The sequence below is a fragment of the Pongo abelii genome, chromosome 20 (genome assembly GCF_028885655.2).
Source record: "Pongo abelii isolate AG06213 chromosome 20, NHGRI_mPonAbe1-v2.0_pri, whole genome shotgun sequence".
In the NCBI taxonomy this organism is placed as follows: domain Eukaryota; kingdom Metazoa; phylum Chordata; class Mammalia; order Primates; family Hominidae; genus Pongo; species Pongo abelii.
In genome coordinates, this window is record NC_072005.2 from 17,956,287 (window position 1) to 17,978,554 (window position 22,268).

The 22,268-nt window shown below is 51.7% G+C and overlaps 1 protein-coding gene across 8 annotated transcripts in view; it reads left to right on the forward strand.

Annotated features, from left to right (window-relative positions):
- Positions 1-16,025: 16,025 nt before the first annotated feature.
- FCHO1 (FCH and mu domain containing endocytic adaptor 1) overlaps positions 16,026-22,268 on the forward strand; it is a 42,556-nt gene continuing 36,313 nt past the window's right edge. For 5 of the 8 annotated variants that reach the window (XM_054538743.2, XM_054538744.2, XM_054538745.2 and 2 more), the window contains exon 1: positions 16,026-16,112. The gene's annotated coding sequence lies outside the window, so the exon portion shown is untranslated. Of the gene's footprint in view, positions 16,113-20,608; positions 20,707-22,268 lie in introns of all 8 variants that reach the window. The other 3 variants (XM_054538742.2, XM_054538746.2, XM_024236444.3) reach the window with 2 other exon arrangements.

Below are 22,268 nucleotides of genomic sequence, written 5' to 3' on the forward strand. Positions count from 1 at the left end.
CGTTGCCAGGGTAAGGATGGACCTCTTCTGGGGTCACCATTTATACATGAAGACGATTCCCCTGGGTTTCTTGTTTTGGCCAAACTGTCTAGTGACCCCTGCTGCCTACTTGTTCTTATTTCAATTGTCCCATTATCAAGGAGGTTTCTTTCTATTTATGGGCTTTTTTTTTTTTTTTTGAGACAGTTTCTGTCTCTTGCCCAGGCTGGAGTGCAATGGTGCGATCTCAGCTCACAGCAACCTCAGGCTCCGAGGTTCAAGCAATTCTCGTGCTTCAGCCTCCCGAGTAGCTGGGATTACAGGCATGTTCCACCATGCCTGGCTAATTTTTGTATTTTTAGTAGAAATGAGGTTTCGCCATGTTGACCAAGCTGGTCTCAAACTCCCGGCCTCAAGTGATCCACCCACTTCAGCCTCCCAAAGTACTGGGATTCCAGGCATGAACCACCGTTCCCAGCCCAGGCCTTTTTCCTTCTTTCTTTTGAGACAGGGTCTCGCTCAGTCACCTAGACTGGACTGCAGTGGCTCAATATCGGCTCACTGCAACCTCTGCCTCCTGGGCTTAAGCGATCCTCCCACCTCAGCCTCCTGAGTAGCTAGGACTGCCTGGCTAATTTTTTGTATTTTTGGTAGAGCCGGGGTTTTGCCATGTTGGCCAGGCTGGTCTTGAACTCCTAACCTCAGGTGATCCACCCACCTTGGCCTCCCAAAGTGCTAGGATTACAGGCATGAGCCACTGCACCTGGCCAAATTGCAATTTTTTTTTTTTAAGACGGAGTCTTGCTCTGTCGCCCAAGCTGGAGTGCAGTGGCACGATCTTGGCTCAGTGCAAGCTCTGCCTCCCGGGTACACGCCATTCTCCTGCCTCAGTCTCCCGAGTAGCTGGGACTACAGGCACCCGCCACCACACCCAGCTAACTTTTTTTTTTGTAATTTTAGTAGAGACGGGGTTTCACCGTGTTAGCCAGGATGGTCTCAAACTCCTGACCTAGTGATCTGCCCGCCTCAGGCTCCCAAAGTGCTGGGATTACAGGCGTGAGCCACCACGCCCGGCCCAAACTGCAATTTTAAATGTCTCTCTTTTGTGCTTTGAGAGGTGTTTCCCGCTGTTGGTACAAATTCTCCTATGTTTTCTTCTTTTTCATAATTTAGAGAGAGGGATAGAAGTTGACTCACCCCAAGCGCTCCTTGATTGTCCTATGCTGTATACAGATTTGAAATGCCTTGTCCTCCTTATATAAGGTCCCCTGTGGGTCTGCATCTGTTTCCAAATCTGCTCTAATCCATCACCAACTTTTCTGGCCAAGTCCTTGTTGTTTTCCTTTTCCTTGGCATGGCTTTGTGGGTTTTTTGGTTTGGTTTGGTTTGGTTTTTTATGGAGTCTCGCTCTGTCACCGGGCTGGAGTGCAGTGCAGTGGTATGATCTCGCCTCACTGCAGCCTCCGCCTTCCAGGTTCAAGAGATTCCTCTGCCTCAGCCTCCTCCTGAGTATCTAGGATTACAGGCATGCACCACCACACCCAGATAGTTTTTGTATTTTTTTAGTAGAGTCAAGAGTTTCACCATGTTGACCAGGCTGGTCTCAAACTCCTGACCTCAAGTGGTTTGCCCACCTCAGCCTCCCAAAGTGCTGGGATTACAGACGTGAGCCACTGTGCCCAGCCTAGCTTTGCGTGTTTGTTTGTTTGTTTGTTTGTTTTTGAGACGGAGTCTTGCTCTGTTGCCCAGGCTGGAGTGCAATGGTGCAATCTCGGCTCACTGCAACCTCCGCCTCCCAGGTTCAAGTGATTCTACTGCCTCAGCCTCCCGAGTAGCTGGGACTACAGGCACGTGCCACCACGCTCAGCTAATTTTTGTATTTTTAGTACAGGCGGGATTTTACCATATTGGCCAAGCTGGTCTCAAACTCCTGACCTCGTGAACTGCCCGCCTCAGCCTCCCAAAGTGCTGGGATTACATGTGTGAGCCACCGGGCCCGGCTGCTTTGTGTGTCTTAATATCTTGTCAGGCACGTCCTTTCTCTTTCCTTTTATTTATGAAAGAAGAACTTAATTTCCAGCTATTTCCACATCCTGATTCCTCTTGGAGTTCTAGAATCTCCATGGAGGGGGCCCAAACCCATGGATGAGAAGTGCCATGAACTTCAGCTTCTGACCACATGGTGGACTAGATTCTCAAGATGAACAGCAAATAGAACTAAGAGAAACGAAGAAGCTGGGCCAAGTGGTGTGGCTCATGCCTGTAATCCCAGGACTTTGGGAGGCTAAGCCTGGCAGATCGCTTGAGCTCGGAAGGTCGAGGCTACAGTGAGCCATGATTGCACCACTGCACACGGCACTTCAGCCTGAGCAACAGACCAAAACTCTCTCTCAAAAAAAAAAAAGAAGAAAAGAAAAAAGAGAAGTGAAGTTAATGATTGAGATTTAAACCACTGGACAGGTTTAATAGTAGATTTGAGAGAGTTGAAGAGAAAATTGGGGAACTGAAAGATGGAGCTGGATAAGTTTCCCAAACATGGAACCAATAAAAACAACCAAAAATGCTGAGTTAAAACAAGTTCAGTATAATTTATCAGCAAGGTAATCAGAAAATAAAGAATGATAAGGCCAAAATGTCATTGTAGCCACAGGAGGGGACAGCTTAGGCATCAGACAAGGTGGGTTTGAGTCTGGTAAGGCCTCAAAGTGTGCCCACTCAACATAAAAGTGAACTGGAAATGAAAATAAGTTCCTTAACACACATGTCCCAAGAACTGAAAGGAAACGGTATCTCAGACTTTGCTGTTAGGAAGAGGGAGTGAAATCTTATGTGAGGATATGTAACCTCACATGAATTTGCAACTCCAACCACATGATCTCGAGTAGACAACATGGTTCAAAGCAGTCCAGGCTGGGCGCAGTGGCTCATCCCTGTAATCCCAACATTTTGGGAGGCTGAGGCAGGAGGATGGCTTGAGGTCGGGAGTTCAAGACCAGCCTGGACAACATTGCAAGACCCCCGTTCACCATGAAAATGAAAAATTTTTTTTTAATTAATTTATTTTTTTGAGACAGAGTTTCACTCTTGTCATCCAGGCTGGAGTGCAACAGCACAATCTGGGCTCACTGCAACCTCTGCCTCGTGGGTTCAAGCGATTCTCCTGTCTCAGCCTCCCAAGTAGCTGGGATTACAGGCATGCACCATCACACCCAGCTAATTTTGTATTTTTAGTAGAGACAGGATTTCACCATGTTAGTCAGGCTAGCCTCAAACTCCTGGCCTCAGGTGATCTGCCTGCCTCGGCCTCCCAAAGTGCTGGGATTACAGGTGTGAGCCACTGCGCCCAAACAAAAATAAATTTTTAAATTAGTCAAGTGTGGTGGTGAGAGGTGACAGCGTGCTGGCAGCCCTTACAGCCCTCGCTCGCTCTCGGAGCCTCCTCTGCCTGGGCTCCCACTTTGACAGCACTTGAGGAGCCCTTCAGCCCACCGCTGCACTGTGGGAGCCCCTTTCTGGGCTGGCGAAGGCCGGAGCTGGCTCTCTCAGCTTGCAGGGTGTGGAGGGAGAGGCGCGAGCGGGAACCGGGGCTGCGCGCGGCGCTTGCGGGCCAGCGAGAGTTCCGGGTGAGCATGGGCTCCGCGGGTCCCGCACTCGGAGTGGCCGGCCGGCCCCACCGGCCCCGGGCAGTGAGGGGCTTAGCACCTGGGCCAGCAGCTGCTGTGCTCAATTTCTCGCCGGGCCTTAGCTGCCTGCCCCCGGGGCAGGGCTCGGGACCTGCAGCCCACCATGCCTGAGCTTCCCCCCGGCTCCGTGGGCTCCTGTGCGGCCCAAGCCTCCCCGACGAGCGCCGCCCCCTGCTTCACGGCGCCCAGTCCCATCGACCACCCAAGGGCTGAGGAGTGCGAGCACAGGGCGCGGGACTAGCAGGCAGCTCCACCTGCAGCCCCGGTAGGGAATCCACTGGGTGAAGCCAACTGGGCTCCTGAGTCTGGTGGCGCCTTGGAGAACCTTTATGTCTAGCTCAGGGATTGTAAACACACCAATCAGCACCCTGTGTCTAGCTCAGGGATTGTGAATGCACCAATTGACACTCTGTATCTAGCTACTCTGGTGGAGCCTTGGAGAACCTTTATGTCTAGCTCAGGGATTGTGAATGCACCAATTGACACTCTGTATCTAGCTACTCTGGTGGAGCCTTGGAGAACTTTTACGTCTAGCTCAGGGATTGTAAATACACCAATCGGCACTCTGTGTCTAGCTCCGGGTTTGTGAACGCACCAATCAGCACCCTGTCTAGCTCAGGGTTTGTGAATGCACCAATCAACACTCTGTATCTGGCTACTCTGGTGGGGACTTGGAGAACCGTTGTGTGACACTCTGTATCTAGCTAATCTGGTGGGAAGGTGGAGAACCTTTGTGTCTAGCTCAGGGATTGTAAACACACAATCAGCGCCCTGTCAAAACAGACCACTCGCTCTACCAATCAGCAGGATGTGGGTGGGGCCAGATAAGAGAATAAAACAGGCTGCTGGAGCCAGCAGTGGCAACCCGCTCTGGTCCCCTTCCACGCTGTGGAAGCTTTGTTCTTCCGCTCTTTGCAATAAATCTTGTTACTGCTCGCTCTTTGAGTCCACACTGCCTTTATGAGCTGTAACACTCACCGAGAAGGTCTATAGCTTCACTCCTGAAGCCAGTGAGACCACGAGCCCACCAGGAGGAACAAACAACTCCAGACACGCCGCCTTTAAGAACTGTAACACTCACCGCGAGGGTCCGCGGCTTCATTCTTGAAGTCAGTGAGACCAAGAACCCACCAATTCTGGACACAGTGGCACATACCTGTACTCCCAGCTACATGGGAGGCTGATATGGGAGGATAGCTTGAGCCCAGGAGTAGGAGGCTGCAGTGAGCTATGATCACACCACTGGACTGCAACCTGGGAAACAAAGTGAGACCCTGTCTCTAAAATAAATAAATAAATAAATTTGGAGGATGAGAATGAAATGAAGACAGCAGGTGAGAATTTATCTCCTGCAGACCCTCATTCAAGGAAATTCTGAAGAAGTTTTTCAGGCAGAAAGAAAGTGATTAGGTAGAAGGCTGACATGCAGAAGGAATCGGTGAGCAGAAAAGTAAAAAATTTGTGTGTGAATCGATAAAAAATAACCACCATTAAAAATAATTATAACGTCCAGTGTGATAGGATTAAAAACTAAACTTCAAGGCTGGGCACAGTGGCTCACGCCTGTAATCCCAGCACTTTGGGAGGCCGAGGCAGGCAGATCACGAGGTCAGGGGACTGAGACCATCCTGGCTAACATGGTGAAACCCTGTCTCTACTAAAAATACAAAAAATTAGCCAGGCACGGTGGCGGGCGCCTGTAGTCCCAGCTCCTCGGGAGGCTGAGGCAGGAGAATGGCGTGAACCCGGGAGGCAGAGCTTGCAGTGAGCCGAGATAGCACCACTGCAGTCTGGCCTGGGTGACAGAGCGAGACTCCATCTAAAAAATAAATAAATAAATAAAAATGAATAAATAAAAACTAAACTTCAATAACAATGGCAAATAGGAAGAGCTGAGTGGAGGAAGAGGATCTTAAAATCTTTGTGGGTTTTGACATATTACTTGGGTGAACATAGGAGAAATATTAAAGATTTTGCAGTAAATGACTTCCACATAGTAGAGGGGGTAAAATTAGAATGAAAAAGATATATTCCCACCTAAGGCTCATAGGGAAGGGGTACAAATAGCCCAAAATAAGATGAGGAGAGTACATAGAACTTGCCAGTCATTTCAACAAATGTAGATGGACAAAAATCTCTAGTTAAAAGGCAAAAGGTGGCTGGGCACGGTGGTTCATGCCTGTAATTCCAGCACTTTGGGAGGCTGAGGTGGGCAGATCACTTGAGGTCAGGAGTTCGAGGCCCCCAACTTGGGCAATATGATGAAACCCCATCTCCACTAAAAATACAAAAATTAGCCAGGCATGGTGGCACATGCCTGTAATCCCAGCTACTCGGGAGGAGGCTGAGGCAGGTGAATCACTTAAACCTGGGAGGAAGGACGTTGCAGTGAGGCGATCGTGCCACTGTGTTCCAGCCTGGTCGACAGAGCAAGAGTCTGGGAAAAAAAAAAAAAAAAAAAAGCCAAAGAGTAAACTTTGTTGGTATTGTAAGCCATATAGTCTGTCCAGACCACTGAATTCCTTTGTTGTAGGCTGAACAGACTACAACAAATGGGTGTGGTATAAACATAGAACCAGTCCAATCTGGTTTGGTTTTGTTAGTAACAAAATGTAACAAAATGATGAGTTGTTTTTCAGTGCAATAGACCCCCAGGGTGCAAGTCACATATGCTGGAGCATTAACAGATGAACAAAGCATGCCCAATTCATAACCCTTGAGTGCAATGAAAAAGTCAACCACAGGTAGAACCCAAGTACTGGGATCAAGGAATGGGGACTATGCTGGGCATGGTGGCTCACGCCTGTAATTCCAGCACTTTGGGAGGCCCAGGCAGACGGATCACCTGAGGTCAGGAGTTCGAGCCTGGCCAACATGGTGAAACCCTGTCTCTACTAAAAATACAAAAGAAACTAACGGGGCATGGTGGTGTGCACCTGTAATCCCAGCTACTCAGGAGGCTGAGGCAGGGAGAATTGCTTGAACCCGGGAAGTGGGGATTGCAGTGAGCTGAGGTCCCACCGCCACATTCCAGCCTGGGTGACAGAGCGAGGCTCCATCTCAAAAAAAAAAAAAAAAAAAAAAAAGGAATGGGGACCAAATTAAAAAGAGAAAGCTGGGTGTGGTGTCTCATGCCCAGGAATTGGAGACTAGCCTGGGCAACATAGTGAGACCCCGTCTACAAAAAATACAAAAATTAGCTGTGTGTTGTAACATACGCCTGTAATCCCAGCTACTTGGGAGGCTGGGGTGGGAAGATCACTTGAGCCCCCGGAAGTTGAGGCTACAGTTAGCTGTGATTTCGCCATTGCACTCTAGCCTGGGCAACAGAGCAAGACCCTGTCTCAAAAAATAAAAGGGAGAGGGCGGTGCCTTGTTTATTGCAGCGTGGACTTGAGCACCAGAAACGCATCATCGCCCCTGCACGTGATGCAGTCATATCACCCCCATTGTATTTCTGTATCTCTCCCGTGGTAACCCTCTGCCTATGAAACCTGCCCCCAAGCTTCAGCTTGAAGAGACAGATTTGACCTTCGTCTACTGTCTCCTTGCCAGTTGACTCTCAAAAAAGCTTTTTAGGACAGGTGCAGTGGCTCATGCCTGTAATCCAGCACTTTGGGAGGCCAAGGCAGTCGCATCACTTGAGGTCAAGAGTTCAAGACCAGCCTGGCCAACATAGAGAAACCCCGTCTCTACTAAAAATACAAAAATTAGCCAGGTGTGCTGGTGCACGTCTTGTAATCCGAGCTACTCTAAGGCAGAAGAATTGCTTGAACCTGGGAGGCAGAGGTTGCAGTAAGCTGAGATCGCACCACTGCACTCCAGCCTGGGCAACAGAGCAAGATTCTGTCTCAAAACAAAATAAAAACAAAAACTGTTGGAAGTTCCTCCCACTGGGCAAACAGTGTCAAGTGGGCGAGTGAAACACAAAGAAGCAACAGCCCATGGTGTGAGGTGTGGGGAGGTGGCACGCGCACCCCGAGGGCTCAGAGGAAGCCTTTTAGCGCTGCCGTCTTGGGGGTTAGGAGGCTTCCCAAGGATGCAAAAGGGTGAGGCTTATTAGGGAAGGGGAAGGGCGCTCCTGGAGGAGGGACCGGCAGAGGCAAAGGCCTGGTTTGCTGGAGGAACCGAGAGAAGGGTGACATTGAAGCCCCCGCAAAGGGGGAAGAGTGTGGGAGGCAGCTGCCTGGAGGCCTCACTGAGCAGCTGGGACCAAATCCCATGGGGCCCTGGGGGAGGGGAGACTCAGGGGAATCGGGCTTAAAGTGGATTTGGGAGAGGCCCACCAGTGGAAGAGGGGTGGGGGTGGGGGTGCCAGGTCCTGGTGGGGTGTGGCCAGAGCTCATTTCTGGGAAGATATCAGCTCTTCCCAGAGAGAGGCAGTGATGGGGCAGGGCGTGGTAGAGCCCTGCCTGCTATGGTACCTCCTCCAGGTAGCCCTCCTTGCTACCTCTTAGTCCACTGCCTGGACCCTTCCTGACTCCCTCTCTTAAAAGTGTCCTGGCCAGGCATGGTGGCTCACGCCTGTCATCCCAGCACTTTGGGAAGCTGAGGCAGGCGGATCACCAGAGGTCGGGAGTTTGAGAACAGCCTGGCCAACATAGTCATACCCCATCTCTACTAAAAATACAAAAATTAGGGCTGGATGCAGTGTCTCACTCCTGTCATCCTAGCACTTTGGGAGGGTGAGGCGGGTGGCTCACCTGAGGTCAGGAGTTCGAGACCAGCCTGACCAACATGGTTAGTGGGGCGTGGTGGCACACGCCTGTAATCCCAGCTACTCCAGAGCCTGAGGCAGGAGAATCACTTGAACCTGGGAGGCAGAGGTTGCAGTCACCCAAGATCTCGTCACTGCACTCCAGCCTGGGCAACAAAAGCAAAACTCCATCTCAAAAAAAAAAAAAAAAAATTATTCGGGTGTGGTGGTGGGTGCCTGTAATCCCAGCTACTCGAGAGGATAAGGCAGGAGAATCGCTTGAACCTGGGAGGCGAAGGTTGCAGTGAGCTGAGATGGCCTGGGCAACAGAGTGAGACTGTCTCAAAATAAATAAATAAGGCTGGGTGCAGTGGCTCATGCCTGTAATCCCAGCACTTTGGGATCACCTGAGGTCAGGAGTTTGAGACCAGCCTGGCCAACATGGTGAAACCTCGTCTCTACTAAAAATACGAAAACTAGTTGGGTGTGGTGGTGGGCGCTTGTAATCCCAGCTACTCAGGGGACTGAGGCAGGAGAATCGCTTGAACTCGGGAGACGGAGGTTGCAGTGAGCCGAGATCACGCCATTGCACTCCAGGCTGGGGGACAAAAGCGAGACTTCATCTCAAAATAAATAAATAAATAAATAAATAAATAAATGTGTCGTCCTGTCCACCAGCACATCTCCCTGTTGTATTTCCTTTTAGTTCATAGCCCTAGCAGACTGTTGTTTATATGTTTATATGTTTATATGTCAATATGTTTATATTGGTTCCCCCCACTGTGAGCCCATGAGAGCTGCACCCTCTCCATCTTGGTTGTTTCTGGGTCCCCGCTGACCAGGACAGGACCCAGTACCTGTACCCACACAGCAGGTTCTTGGGAAATGTTGGTTGTGCCCCAGCTTGGCAGCACTGCTGGGTGACCTCGGGAATGTTACTTAACCTCTCTGGGCTTCTCCTCTTCCCCAATCTCAGAAATAAGAAAGTTGGCCTGAACCTCCAGGAAGAGCAGGGAGCCTTGAGCTGTTTTGGCAACTGGACCCTTGAGTTTTCTTCCCTGGCCTGTTCGGCCCCAGGCACCCCAGACAGGCCTGACCTATGTCATCCTGTCCTCCCCACCCCCTAGAGCATCCTTTGGGATCTGGGCCCAGGGCAGGTGTGAGCTGTGGTACCAGCACACCCATGTCAAGTCCTGCCTCTGACGTGTGTTTGCTGTGTGACTTCCAAGAGTAGCTTGCTTTCTCTGAGCTCAGTTTCCCCTGGCCCAGGCTTGGGAGTGGAGTGTCTGGGGAGTGTGGATGCAGTTCAGACACCTGACAGGTGTGGATAGTACCAGGGCCCCTAAGAAGCTCCCAGGCTGTAGGGGGAGGGGACAATGCCTAACATAACATCCCAGTCCTGGGGGATCAGCACTGGCTTGGAAGGAAAGCCAGATGGGTTTTCAGGAGCCTGGGAAGCTAGCTGGAGGGCTTCTTGAAGGAGGGGACCACATGGGAACTAAGAGCTAAAGGTGGGAAGGAAATCTGGGATGCCAGAAGGAGGACGTCCTGGAGGAGGGGACCACATAGGAACTAAGAGCTAAAGGTGGGACAGGAGCCTGGGAGGCCAGAAGGAGGGCTTCCTGCAGGAGGGGACCACAAGAGCTAAATGTGGGAAAGAAGCCTGGGAGGCCAGATGGAGGGCTTCCTGGAGGAGGGGACCAAACAGGAACTAAGAGCTCAAGGTAGGAAAGTTACCAGTCAGATGGGCCCTGAGGTGGAACTGCTTTTGTGCCCCCTGCATTGAGGTGGGTAGAGAGAGGTAAGGACAGGAATGTAGGGAGGGCTGGACCCCGTAAGCATGATGGGCTGCTGAGACAGGTTTGCAGTTTTTACCAAGAGTGCTGGGGAGTCTGGGGAGTGTTTCAAGCTGGAGAAGAAGGTGATCAGTTTCTGTTTGAAACCCCGCTGTGGGTCCCAGTTAAACATTCTGGAATTGCTACACGTGTGCATTTCAATGGAACAGCTGAGCACGTGAAGGTGATGAGGACAGGCAAGCCTCAAAATTGGGGTTGAGTCTGGGACGGTTCTTGGCTTCACCCAGGAAGGAATTCGAGGTCAAGTCAATTGTGTTAAACAGCAACTTTTCTTTTTTCTTTTCTTTTTTTAGATAGGGTCTCACTCTCATGCCCATGTTGGAGTGCAGTGCCATGATCTTGGCTCATTGCAGCCTCCAGGAGTCCTCCCACCTCAGCCTCCTGAGAAGCTTGGACCACAGGCACAGGCCACCATGCCCACCACCAGGCCACCATGCACTCCATCCAGGCTGGAGTGCAGTGGCGTGATCTCCACTTACTGCTCCCTCTGCCTCCTGGGCTCAAGGGATCCTCCCACCTCAGCCTCCCAAGTAGCTGGGTCTACCGGCACAAGCCATGGAGCCCAGCTAATTTTTTGTATTTTTCGCACAGGCAGGGTTTCACCATTTTGCCCAGGCTGGTCTCAAACTCCTGAGCTCACGTGATCTTCCCCACCTGGGCCTCACAAAGTGCCAGGATTACAGGTTTGAGCCACCGCACCTGGCCTAATTTTTGTATTTTTTTTTTTTTTTTTTTTTTTGTAGAGATGGGGTTCCGCCATGTTGCCCAGGCTGGTAAACAGCAACGTTTTCTTCTTCTTCTTCTTTTTTTTTGAGATGGAGTTTAGCTCTTGGAGTGCAATGGCATGATCTTGGCTCACTGCAACCTCCGCCTCCTGGATTCAAGCAATTCTTCTGCCTCATCCTTCCAAGTAGCTGGGATTACAGGTGCCTGCCGCCACACCCAGCTAATTTTTTTGTTCTTAGTAGAGATGGGGCTTCATCGTATTGGCCAGAATGGTCTTGAACTCCTGACCTCAGGTGACCCGCCCATCTCAGCCTCCCAAAGTGCTGGGATTGTAGGCATGAGCCACCACACCTGGACTTTTCTTTTTTTTTTTTTTTTTAGACAGGGTCTCACTCTGTCACCCAGACTGGAGTGCAGTGGCACCATCTCGGCTCATTACAACCTCCACCTCCCAGTATCAAGTAAATCTCATGCCTCAGCCTCTCCAGTAGCTGGGACTACAGGTGCCCACCACCAGGTCTGGTCTGGCTATTTTTTTTTTTTTTTTTGAGACAGAGTCTCAGTGTTGCCCAGGCTGGAGTGCAGTAGCGTGATGATAGCTCACTGCAGCCTCCAACTCCCTGGCTCAAGCAATCCTCCAGCCTCAGCCTCCCGAATAGCTGGGATTATAGGCATGAGCCATCATGCCTGGCTAATTTCTGTATTTTTAGTACAGACAGGGTTTCGCCATGTTGGCCAGGCTGGTCTCGAACTCTTGACCTCAGGTGATCCACCCACTTCGGCCTCCCAAAGTGCTGGGATTACACCGCGCCTGGCCCTAAACAGCAGCATTTACTGAAATGGCCATGTAGAGCAGCATCAGAGGTGCTGTTCCTTGCTGAGCAAGACCACTCTGCATAAGCAGTGCGCCCAGAAGAGTAGCTCGCAGGCACAGCTGCACTCATATGTATACCCACTTTTAATTATATGCAATTAAAGGCCAGGCGTGGTGGCTCAAGTCTGTAATCCCAGCGCTTTGAGAGGCCGAGGTGGGTGGATCACCTAAGGTGAGGAGTTTGAGACCAGCCTGGCCAACATGGTGAAACCCCGTGTCTACTAAAAATACAAAAATTAGCCAGGCATGGTGGTGTGTGCCTGTAATCCCAGCTACTCGGGAGGCTGAGACAGGAGAATCGCTTGAACCCCGGAGGCAGAGGTTGCAGTGAGCTGAGATTATGCCACTGCACTCCAGCCTGGGCAACAGAGCAAGACGCCATCGCAAAAAAAAAAAAAAAAAAAATATATATATATATATATATATATATATGCAAATTTAAGGGGCAGTTTATGCAGAAACTTCCAGGAAAAGGGTGACAGCTTCCGAGTCATCAGGGTTGTTGCCATGGAAAAGGGTGGTAACTTCTGCATGTTGTCACGGCAATGGTAAACTGACATGACACACCGGTGGGCATGTCTTAAGGAAAGCCCCTTCCCTGGGAGTCTGTTTTATAATAGCTAGTCCTCAATTTGGTCCAATGTCGCAGCCCCACCTCTGGAGTTGAGTCCTGCCTCCTACTTTGGAGGGCTGACAGTGGGAGCCAGGTTTCTCACGGATAAAGTAGAAGATCACAGACAAGCAAGGGGAGGAGGCTGAGCTCATGTTCAACCCAATATAGATAGTTACAGCAAAATATGTATAGATATGTGTATATACATATATACACACATACAGCTCCCTGCTCTGTCTGCAGACAGGGCCTACAAGACACGTCACCCCAGTAACAAGTACACATTGGCCGGGCATGGTGGCTCATGCCTGTGATCCCAGCACATTGGGAGGCCGAGGCAGGAGGATAACCTGAGGTCATGAGTTCACGACCAGCCTGGCCAATATGGTGAAACCCCGTCTCTGCTAAAAATATAAAACTTAGCTGGGCATGGTCGTGGGCGCCTGTAATCCCAGCTACTAAGGAGGCTGAGGCAGGAGAATTGCTTGAACCTGGGAAGCGGAGGTTGTTGCAGTGAGCCAAGATCACGCCACTGCACTCCAGCCTGGCAACAGAGCGAGACTCTGTCTCAAGAAAACAAAGAAACAAAAAACAAACAAACAAAACAAAAACTAAAAAAAGCCCCCAAACCTGACAGATGCCATTTGGCCAGGAAGTCAAGGTCAACACCAGCAGAGTAAGTCATGCTGACCGTTTGTACCTTTGATATGGTGTGATGAGATGGGTGCTTCACCTCTGTGGGCTTCCTTCCCCAAATCCATCACCCTCATTTAACTGTGAGAAAGACATCAGAGAAACCTCAATGGAGGGACATTCTACAGAACACCTGACCACCATTCCTCAAAACTGTCCCCCAAAACAAGACAGTTTGACAAACCGTCACACCCCAGAACAGCCTAAGGAGACATGAGGAGTAAGTGTCATGTAAGATTCTGGGACAGAAAAAAGACATTGCAACCAATGACCATACCAGTGGAAGGTGATAATCATGTGGGAGGCGGGCCGGGCGCACTGGCTCACTCCTGTAATCCCAGCACCTTGGAAGGCCGAGGCAGGCAGATCACCTGAGGTCAGGAGTTTGAGACCAGCCTGGCCAACATGACAAAACCGCATTTCTACTAAAAATATAAAAATTAGCTGGGTGTGGTGGTGTGTGCCTGTAATTCCAGCTACACGGGAGGCTGAGGCAGGAGAATCGCTTGAACCCGGGAGGCGGAGGTTGCAGTGAGCCGAGATAGTGCCATTGCACTCCAGCCTGGCCAACAGAGTGAGACTCTGTCTCAAAAAAAAAAAAAAAAAAAAAGGAAAAAGAAAAAGAAAAAAGACATTGTAACAAATGGACATACCAATGGAAGGTGTTAATCATGGGGGAAGCAGGCCAGGTACAGTGGCTCACGCCTATAATCCCAGCACTTTGGGAGGATGAGCGGGGAGGATGGAGTGAGCTCAGGAGTTCAAGACCAGCCTAGGCAACATGGTGAAACTCTGTCTGTACAAAAAAATACACAAATTAGCTGGATGTGGTGGTGCGTGCCTGTAATCCCGGCTACTCGGGACTCTGAGGTGGGAGGACTGCATGAGCCCAGGAGGCAGAGGTTGCAGTGAGCTGAGATGGCACTACTGCACTTCAGCCTAGGTGACAAGAGCAAGACCCCGTCTTACCAAATAAATAAATTAATAATAATAATAATAATAGGCCGGGTGCAGTGGCTTACACCTGTAATCCCAACACTTTGGGAGGCCGAGGCGGGCGGATCATGAGGTCAGGAGATCAAGACCATCCTGGCTAACATGGTGAAACCCCGTCTCTACTAAAAATACAAAAAATTAGCCGGGTGTGGTGGCGGGTGCCTGTAGTCCCAGCTACTTGGGAGGCCGAGGCAGGAGAATGGCGTGAACCTGGGAGGCAGAGCTTGCAGTGAGCCGAGATTGTGCCACTGCACTCCAGCCTGGGCGACAGAGCGAGACTCTGTCTCAAATAATAATAATAATAATAATAATAATAATAATAATAATAGACCAGGCACAGTGGCTCATGACTGTTAATCCCAGCACTTTGGGTGGCTGAGGTGGGAGGGTTGCTTTAGCCTGGGGGTTTGATACCAGCCTGGGCAACATAGGGACACCCTGTCTCTATTTAAAAAAAAAAATTAAAGAAAAAATAATAGGAGAAGCTGGGTGTAGGGTATACAGGAACTCTCTGTACTCTCTTCACAATAATTCTAAAACTGCTCTAAAATAAAAGGTTTATTTGGAAATAAAAGGAACTGGCCAGTTTCAGTGCTTCACGCCTGTTGTCCCAGCATTTTGGAAGGCTGAGGCAGGGGGATCGCTGAAGCCTGGGAGTTTGAGGCTGCAGTGAGCTATGATCACGCCACTGCACTCCAGCCTGGGCAACTGAGCAAGACCTCGTCTCTAAACAAAGAAAGAAAGAAAAGAAAGAACAACTATAGTTGCCTTGGAGAATAGGGATTGTCTAGGGCTGGGATGGAGGGAACAAGAAACACAAATAGGAAACCGAGGCGGCATCCAGGCTGAAGATAATTAGGTCTTCGCTGGGACCACTATGGGGTGTAGGAAAATGGACAATTTGGAACTGTTTCAGAGAGCACTGAATCCACAGGATGAAATGCTGGTAATGAAGGGAAGAGAAGAACCTTAGGGCCTCCCAAGCTTCTGGTCTGTGCTCTTGGGCTGCCCTGACTGAGCCTGGGAGGCTGGTGGAGGGGCAAGAAAATCAGCCGGCTGCCCTGTCCCTAAGCAGAGGGTAGGATGGGGGACTGGCGGGTGTTGTGTAAGTTTCTTTTTTCTTTTTCTTTGTTTTTGTTTGTTTGTTTGTTTTTTAAGATGACGTCTCACTCTTGTCGCCCAGGCTGGAGTGTAGTGATGTGATCTTGGCTCACTGCAACCTCCGCCTCCCGGATTCAAGTGATTCTCCTGCCTCAGCCTCCCAAGTAGCTGAGATTACAGGCGCCTGCCACCACGCCCAGCTAATTTTTGTATTTTTAGTAGAGACAGGGTTTCACCATGTTGGCCAGGCTGGTCTCGAACTCCTAACCTCAAGCGATCGAGTTCGAACTCCAAAAAAGAACTGTCATATGGCATAGGGGGGGATGACCTCCTCTGCAAGGGGCCGGATCCCGGGGCTGCCCTAGGCCGGCTGCAGGCTTGCTGTGTGGCCTCCAAGCAAGACCTTGCCCTCTCTGAGCCTCAGATTTCCCATTTGTAAAATAAAGACCAATAATGTCCAGGTTACAGGCTTGTGGGGGGGTCATCAACTGAGCCCTGCCTGGGCGCTCAATAAACGTTGATCGCTCCTTACCCCTTACCACTGAGTCTCAGGGCGAAAGAGTGTCGCCTGTCTCTTTAAATTATGCAAATAGACTGCGGGTGGCGTAAGGGGGGGGGGGAATATAAAAAGGATCCTGGTCTTAGGCTGGACCAATCAGCGCGCTGGGCTGGCGGAGCAGGCCGCCCAAATGGCCCAATGGGGAACCGCGCGGGATCAGAGCCCGCCCTGCCTGCTGGCGCCGTGGCGGGGGTGGGGACTTTCTAGGCCACGCCCCGGGGGCGGAGCCCGCCGGCAGCCGCGCCGCAGCCGCGGAGGGAGGGGCGGGGCGGGCTCGGGTGTCAGCGACCAAGCCGCAGGTGGCGGCGAGCGCGGGGCTCGGCCCGAGCTCAGGAGGTGAGTGTTGCCCCCCGGAACCCCCTGGGATACCCTGGCCCGCGCAGCCTCCCACGCGCACCGTGCCCTGCAGCCCCGGCGGCTGCGGAGGGCAAAGGCGCGGCGGAACGCGAGGGATGGAGAGCAGGGGGTTGGGGCTACGCGGTGGGCGCCCCGGCTTCCCCCCCAAGTGGTAATTGGGGGTCCGCAGGCGGAAATGGGGACCGCTCCCCAAATCCCCCGTCTCCTGGCCTAGAACACAGCGTGCACGGGGGCAGCGGCGACACGAGACCCCTCCCCAAATTCTTTTATTCTAAGCCTAGATCTGGGTTCTGGGGCTGCAAAGATGGGGGCGCCGCTCCCCTTCCAGCCTGGAACCCTGGGCGGTGGCTGAGATGGGGACCATCCCCAAATTCCCTCTTCCCAGCTCCGGCCTGCAGACCACCGGGGACCGAGACGAGGGACCCCTTCCCTTTTCCTCCACTGTGAACCCCTATCCAGGCCTGGTGGCTAGAGGAGCCGGGGGGTCACCTGGCCCCTCCTCTAATCTGCCCCATTCCAGTCCGCCACCTCAAGGATGGGGTGGGGGGCGTTTCACTGGCATCTTCTATGGGGACCCCAAGGTTGGAATTTTGGGGAGGAGGTCAGTGTGGGGTCTCCTGCCTGGCACGGTTTATCCAGGCCAGGCCTTGAAGGGCCTGGAGCCTGGACTTGGGGGGGGGGTCCCTCTTTTACTGAGGGGCGGGGTGTACAGCTAGCATCTGTTCCTGGGGATTAAAATAAATCGAGGTAAATTAGGATCTTGCCAGAGGCTGGCTGTGAGTGGGGTGCGGAGGAGGCTTGGGGGGTGGGGGGGGCCCTCCATCTGCCCTGGATCCCCCGAGTCACCTGCCCCAGCTGCACTGGGGACCAGGAGGCAGTGTCGAATGGACCTGCTTCACTGGTGACCTTGGGCAGGTGACAGCACCTTTCTGAACCTCGGTTTCTTCTTCTGAAAATTGAGGTTGGGAGCTTCGGACCCTGCATTTTACAGATTCTTAACTCACCCAGCCCACATTTTGTCCAATGGCGATTCACTCTTTTGCTTAACATGTGGGTGGTTTGGGGTCAAGACAGCATTGGGTTTGAAGACCCTCCCACAGTGCCTTGCTATCCTCTCAGCCTCAGTTTACTGCACTGCAAAATGGGTTGATGATGACACTCTGATATTGGGGCTGAGGGCATGGGGGCAGGGAGTAAAACAAAGGACCAAGCTGCAATCGCTGGGACGGGGCATCGCCACCCTGGTCTCACCAGTGGGGCCACCTAGGGCACACCCTGACCCACATACCATCACCCACGCCAGGGGCGAACCTGTTCTCGGGCGAGGTCCTGGGCAGGAGGGGTGGGAGTTGCCAGGCCAGCTCATCCCCTGTCCCTTGGAGCGCCCTCCCAGCGGTGGGCACGGGGCTGGGAGTCTGACACCTCCAGGTTTGAATTTGCCTCTACCTGTGTGTGTGTTTTTCTCTTGGTGCCTTTGTTTGTTCTTCTGTGAAATGGGCTGAATTCTTCTGGGAAGATCAGAGGAGTCTGTGGGAGGAGAAAGCTCTGTAAATACAGACATGATTATTATAATATTAATGACAGTATTAGTGCTCTGTAAATCGGGTCACAGCTGACCAGGAGGAGGGAGGGGAAGGGGGAGTCTACCAAGGGCATTGCCTGAGGAGACTCCAGCACCTGGGAAAATTAGGTACACAGTAGGCATTCAATAGATGTTTGCCAAATGAAGTGAGGAAGAGGGAGGGGACCCATGGGAAGGACAGAAAATTCCTGAGAATCCCTGGCTCAGATTCCCACTTGGCGGCCCGAGTCATTGTGTGACCTGGGGCACGTGCCTCAGTTTCCCCATCGTGGTGCTGGTTGAGATAAGATACTGCCTTGAGGTGCAGTGGCGAGAATCAAGCCAGATTGTCTTAAGTGATCGCCGCCCAGGTGGCGAGGCCAAGAGGGGAGACATGACATAGGGAATCATTGAAACAGCATGGTACCTGCTTGAACCAAGTGACTGGTCCTTGGGAAGGATGAGAAAACCCTTGCTACTGGCCCTACTGTACATACACGGGTCCAAGAGAGAGAGAAATGTGAGATCCTGTTTCCCAGGATCCTGGAAGCCAGATCCTGGAAGGTCAGGAGTGGCCCAAGGTCACCAGGCAAGACGTCAGCGGCTCCGGACACCCAGCCAGGCACCACTCGATTCCCAGGATGGGAGCTCGGGTCTTGCCTTTGTTGCTGATGTGGTTCCTGCTTTGTTTTATCTGTTCTGGGGCTGCTCACATGTCTCAGCCCCAGGTTTGCAAGACTTGGTGCCGGGAAGGCAGGATGGGGACCTCTGAGTCAGCTGGCAATGTGCTGTGTGACCTTGGGCAAATCTCCGGCCATCTCTGGGCTTTGTGCTGGTGCTGTACAGGCTGGGAGACTTGGGTTCTAGCAGGGCTGACTTCTCCATCAGACGCAAAATGCCCAATATCTCAGGCTCACAGCGCTTTTAGGGGTCCCTAGGTTGATGTTTTCACTTCTTTTAAAATCCAAAGGGAAAAAAAATGAACTTTTGGGTTGAAGGAAACATTTTTGTGTATAATATTAATATATTTGTCTTTATGTCAATGTAGTTGTAAAATATAGTTTTGTTTTGTTTTGTTTTTGAGACAGAGTCTCTCTCTGTCGCCCAGGCTGGAGTGCAGTGGCTCGATCTCCTCTCACTGCAACCTCCATCTCCCAGGTTCAAGCGATTCTCCTGCCTCAGCCTCCTGAGTAGCTGGGATTACAGGCATATGCCACCCCACCCAGCTAACTTTTGTATTTTTAGTAGAGATGGGGTTTCACCATGTTGCCCAGGCTGTTCTCGAACTCCTGGGCTCAAGCAATCCACCTGCCTCGGCCTCCCAAAGTGCTGGGATTCCAGGTATCAGCCACCACCTAAAATATAATTTTAAATTTCTTTTGTAGTGAAGGAAAGGGCTCATGAATGCAAAAATGTCTTCCCCTTTCTTTCTTTTTTTTTTTTTTGAGATGGAGTCTCGCTGTCGCCAGGCTGGAGTGCAGTGGCGCGATCTCGGCTCACTGCAACCTCTGGCTCACTGCAACCTCTGCCTCCCGGGTTCAAGTGATTCTCCTGCCTCAGCCTCCCGAGTAGCTGGGACTACAGGCACGAGTCACCACGCCCGGCTAATTTCTGTATTTTTAGTAGAGACGGGGTTTCACCATGTTGGCCAGGACAGTCTCGATCTCTTGACCTTGTGATCTGCCCACCTTGGCCTCCCAAAGTGCTGAGATTACAGGCGTGAGCCACCGTGCCTGGCCATGTCTTCTCCTTTGTGAGCGCATTTCCCTCTCTGAGCCTCAGTTTGCCCAGTCTGTGAAGTGGGTATCGGCCCACCTCGGGATGGCGAGATGTTGAATGCCTGGGCCAGGGTTGGTGCTCAGTTATTTCCCAACTGCCATGATTAATATTTGTTTGATAAGAACAGCTCTATGTTCAGGCTGGGGGGCTCCAGGTTCAAGCGCCTCTTGTTTACTCACCCATGGCCTGTGTGGTTCCAGGGAGGTCCCACGGGTGCTGATCGGGGCGGGAGGAAAGGTGGCGGTTGGATGGTAGGCGGGGCGGGGTGAGCTTCCTGTCCCCCCCCCATGCACACAAGCCTCCAACTTGGTGCTGACGGAAGTGGCCTCGTGGCTGTCTCCTGGCGCCTGCCCCATCAGACAGGGGCCCCATCCCACTCGCTACCCTGTCCGGTGAGTTTGAGCCCTGGCCAGTAGATACCCATCATCTCGCCTGGCCCCCTCAGGAACAGAGGGGAGGCCCCCCTGCCCGGAGCCTGGGTTTCAGGAGAAGTAGCAGGTGTCACTTCCTGGGCTGGCCAAAGCCTTCATGGGGCCACCCGTTGCCCTGCCCCCCGTCCCCCATTCCAGCTGTGAGTGGTGGTTTGGGATGGGGGGGCGGCAGGGGGGGCTTGGAAACCCAGAGAGCCACGCGTGATGGTTTCAAACAGGAGGTCATTGGCAGACAGACCAGGGGCAAAATCACAGTCAGCCGGGACCAATGACTGATCTCTCTGTGCCTCGGTTTCCTTCATAAAGTTGGGGTTGCCTCTGAGGGCATGGCATGAAGATTGGATGAGCAGATGTGTGTGAATAGTTCGGTACAGGGTCGCACACATACTGGTGCTCCGTGTGTATCTGTCTGCCAGAGGTGGCGTGAGGCAATCTAATTGAAACTGTAAAAACAGTAGTGAGATTCTTGGTTTCTGGGGAACTTGGGCTCCTTGGTTCTTGGGATCTTCTAGAACAATGTTGGCCGTAGGACTTTCTCATCTGTGCCATCCAATACAGCAGCCACCAGCCCCCATGTGGCTACTGAGCCTTGGAAGAGAGGCTGGCACAGCTGAGGAGCTGGGCATATAATTGTATGTATGTATGTATATATTTATTTATTTAATTATTATTTTTTTAAGACAGAATCTCACTCTTTCAACCAGGTTGGAGTGCAGTGGGGCAATCTTGGCTCACTACAACCTCCGCCTCCCAGGTTCAAGCGATTCTCCTGCCTCATCCTCCCAAGTAGCTGGGACTACAGGTTTGTACCAACACGCCCTGCTGATTTTTGTATTTTTTGGTAGAGATGGGGTTTCACCATGTTGGCCAGGCTGGTCTCGAGCTCCTGACCTCAAGTGATCCACCCACCTCAGCCTCCCAAAGTGCTGGGATTACAGGCGTGAACCACTGTGCCCAGCCAATTGTATTTAATTTTACTTGATTTAACATTAATACAAAAATTAATACAACAATTAAGGCCAGGGGTTGTGGCTCATGGCTATAATCCCAGCACTTTGGGGGTCCCAGGCAGGAGGATGGCTTGAGCTCAGGAGTTCGAGACTGGCCTGGGCCACACTAGTGAGACCTAGTCTCTACAAAAAAAAAAAAAATTTTTATTTTTAATTAGTTGGGCATGTAGTCCCAGCTACTCGGGTGGCTGAGACGGGAGGATCACTTGAGCCTGGGAAGTCGAGGCTGCCGTGAGCTGTGATCGTGCCACTGCACACTCCAGCCTGGGTGACAGAGCAAGACCCTGTCTCCAAAAAAAATTAAAAAAACTTAATACAAAAATTATTCAGGCGTGAGCCTGTAGTCTCAGCTACTCGGGAGGCTGCTATTCAAGGCTCCCTTGAGCCTGGGAGGTTGAGGCTGCAGTGAGCTATGATCGCACCACTGCACTCCAGCCTGGGCAACAGAGCGAGACCCTGTCTCCGGAAAAAAAAAAAAAAATTAAGTCACCACCTGGGGCTAGTGGTTCCCATGCCAGTCGGCACAGCTCTAAGAGATTTGGAGATGCTTAGGGTTCTGGTCATGGACAGGAGCTAAGAAATGATATGGAAATTTAGGGCTTTTCCCCTAGGGATGTCAGTGTAGCATGCTCACCACCCTACCCCTGCCACCAAACTAGGTTTCCTAAGGGGCTGTGGTGGGGACTGAAGTTTTTCAGGGGCCCTGTCATTAACCAGTGCAGGGTTGGGAATGTTTGTTGAAACAAATAATTCCTTGCCCAGTGAACTCCTATTCATGCTTTAAAACCCTAACTCCCATGAGCCCTCCTTTAGTCTAGGATCTTTTGGACCTTGTCCCTCCATCTGGCCCAACCCTGACCATGCAGGATGGGGATATCTGTGTCCAGCTCTGTCTCTCTAGACTGGGGACTCCTGCAGGGCCAGGCCCGGGGCTGAATCAACTCAGGGACCCTGACATTGTTCTAGTCTGGGTGAGCAAGTGGGAGGTCTTGGGTGACTCACAAAAGTCCCAGGATTGGAGGCTCAACGATAATGGGTCCAATTAAACTAACTTTCTTTCTTTCTTTTTTTTTGAGACAGGGTCTTTCTCTGTCACCCAGGCTGGAGTGCAGTGGGGCCATCTCAGCTCACTGCAACCTCTGCCTCCCAGGTTCAAGCGATTCTCCTGTCTCAGCCTCCCAAGTAGCTGGGATTACAGGTGCCTGCCACCACACCTGGCTAATTTTTGTATTTTTAGTAGAGACAGGGTTTTACCACTTTGGCCAGGCTGGTCTCAAACTCCTGACCTCAAGTGATCTGCCCGCCTCGGTCCCCCAAAGTGCTGGGATTACAGGCGTGAGCCACCACTCCTAGC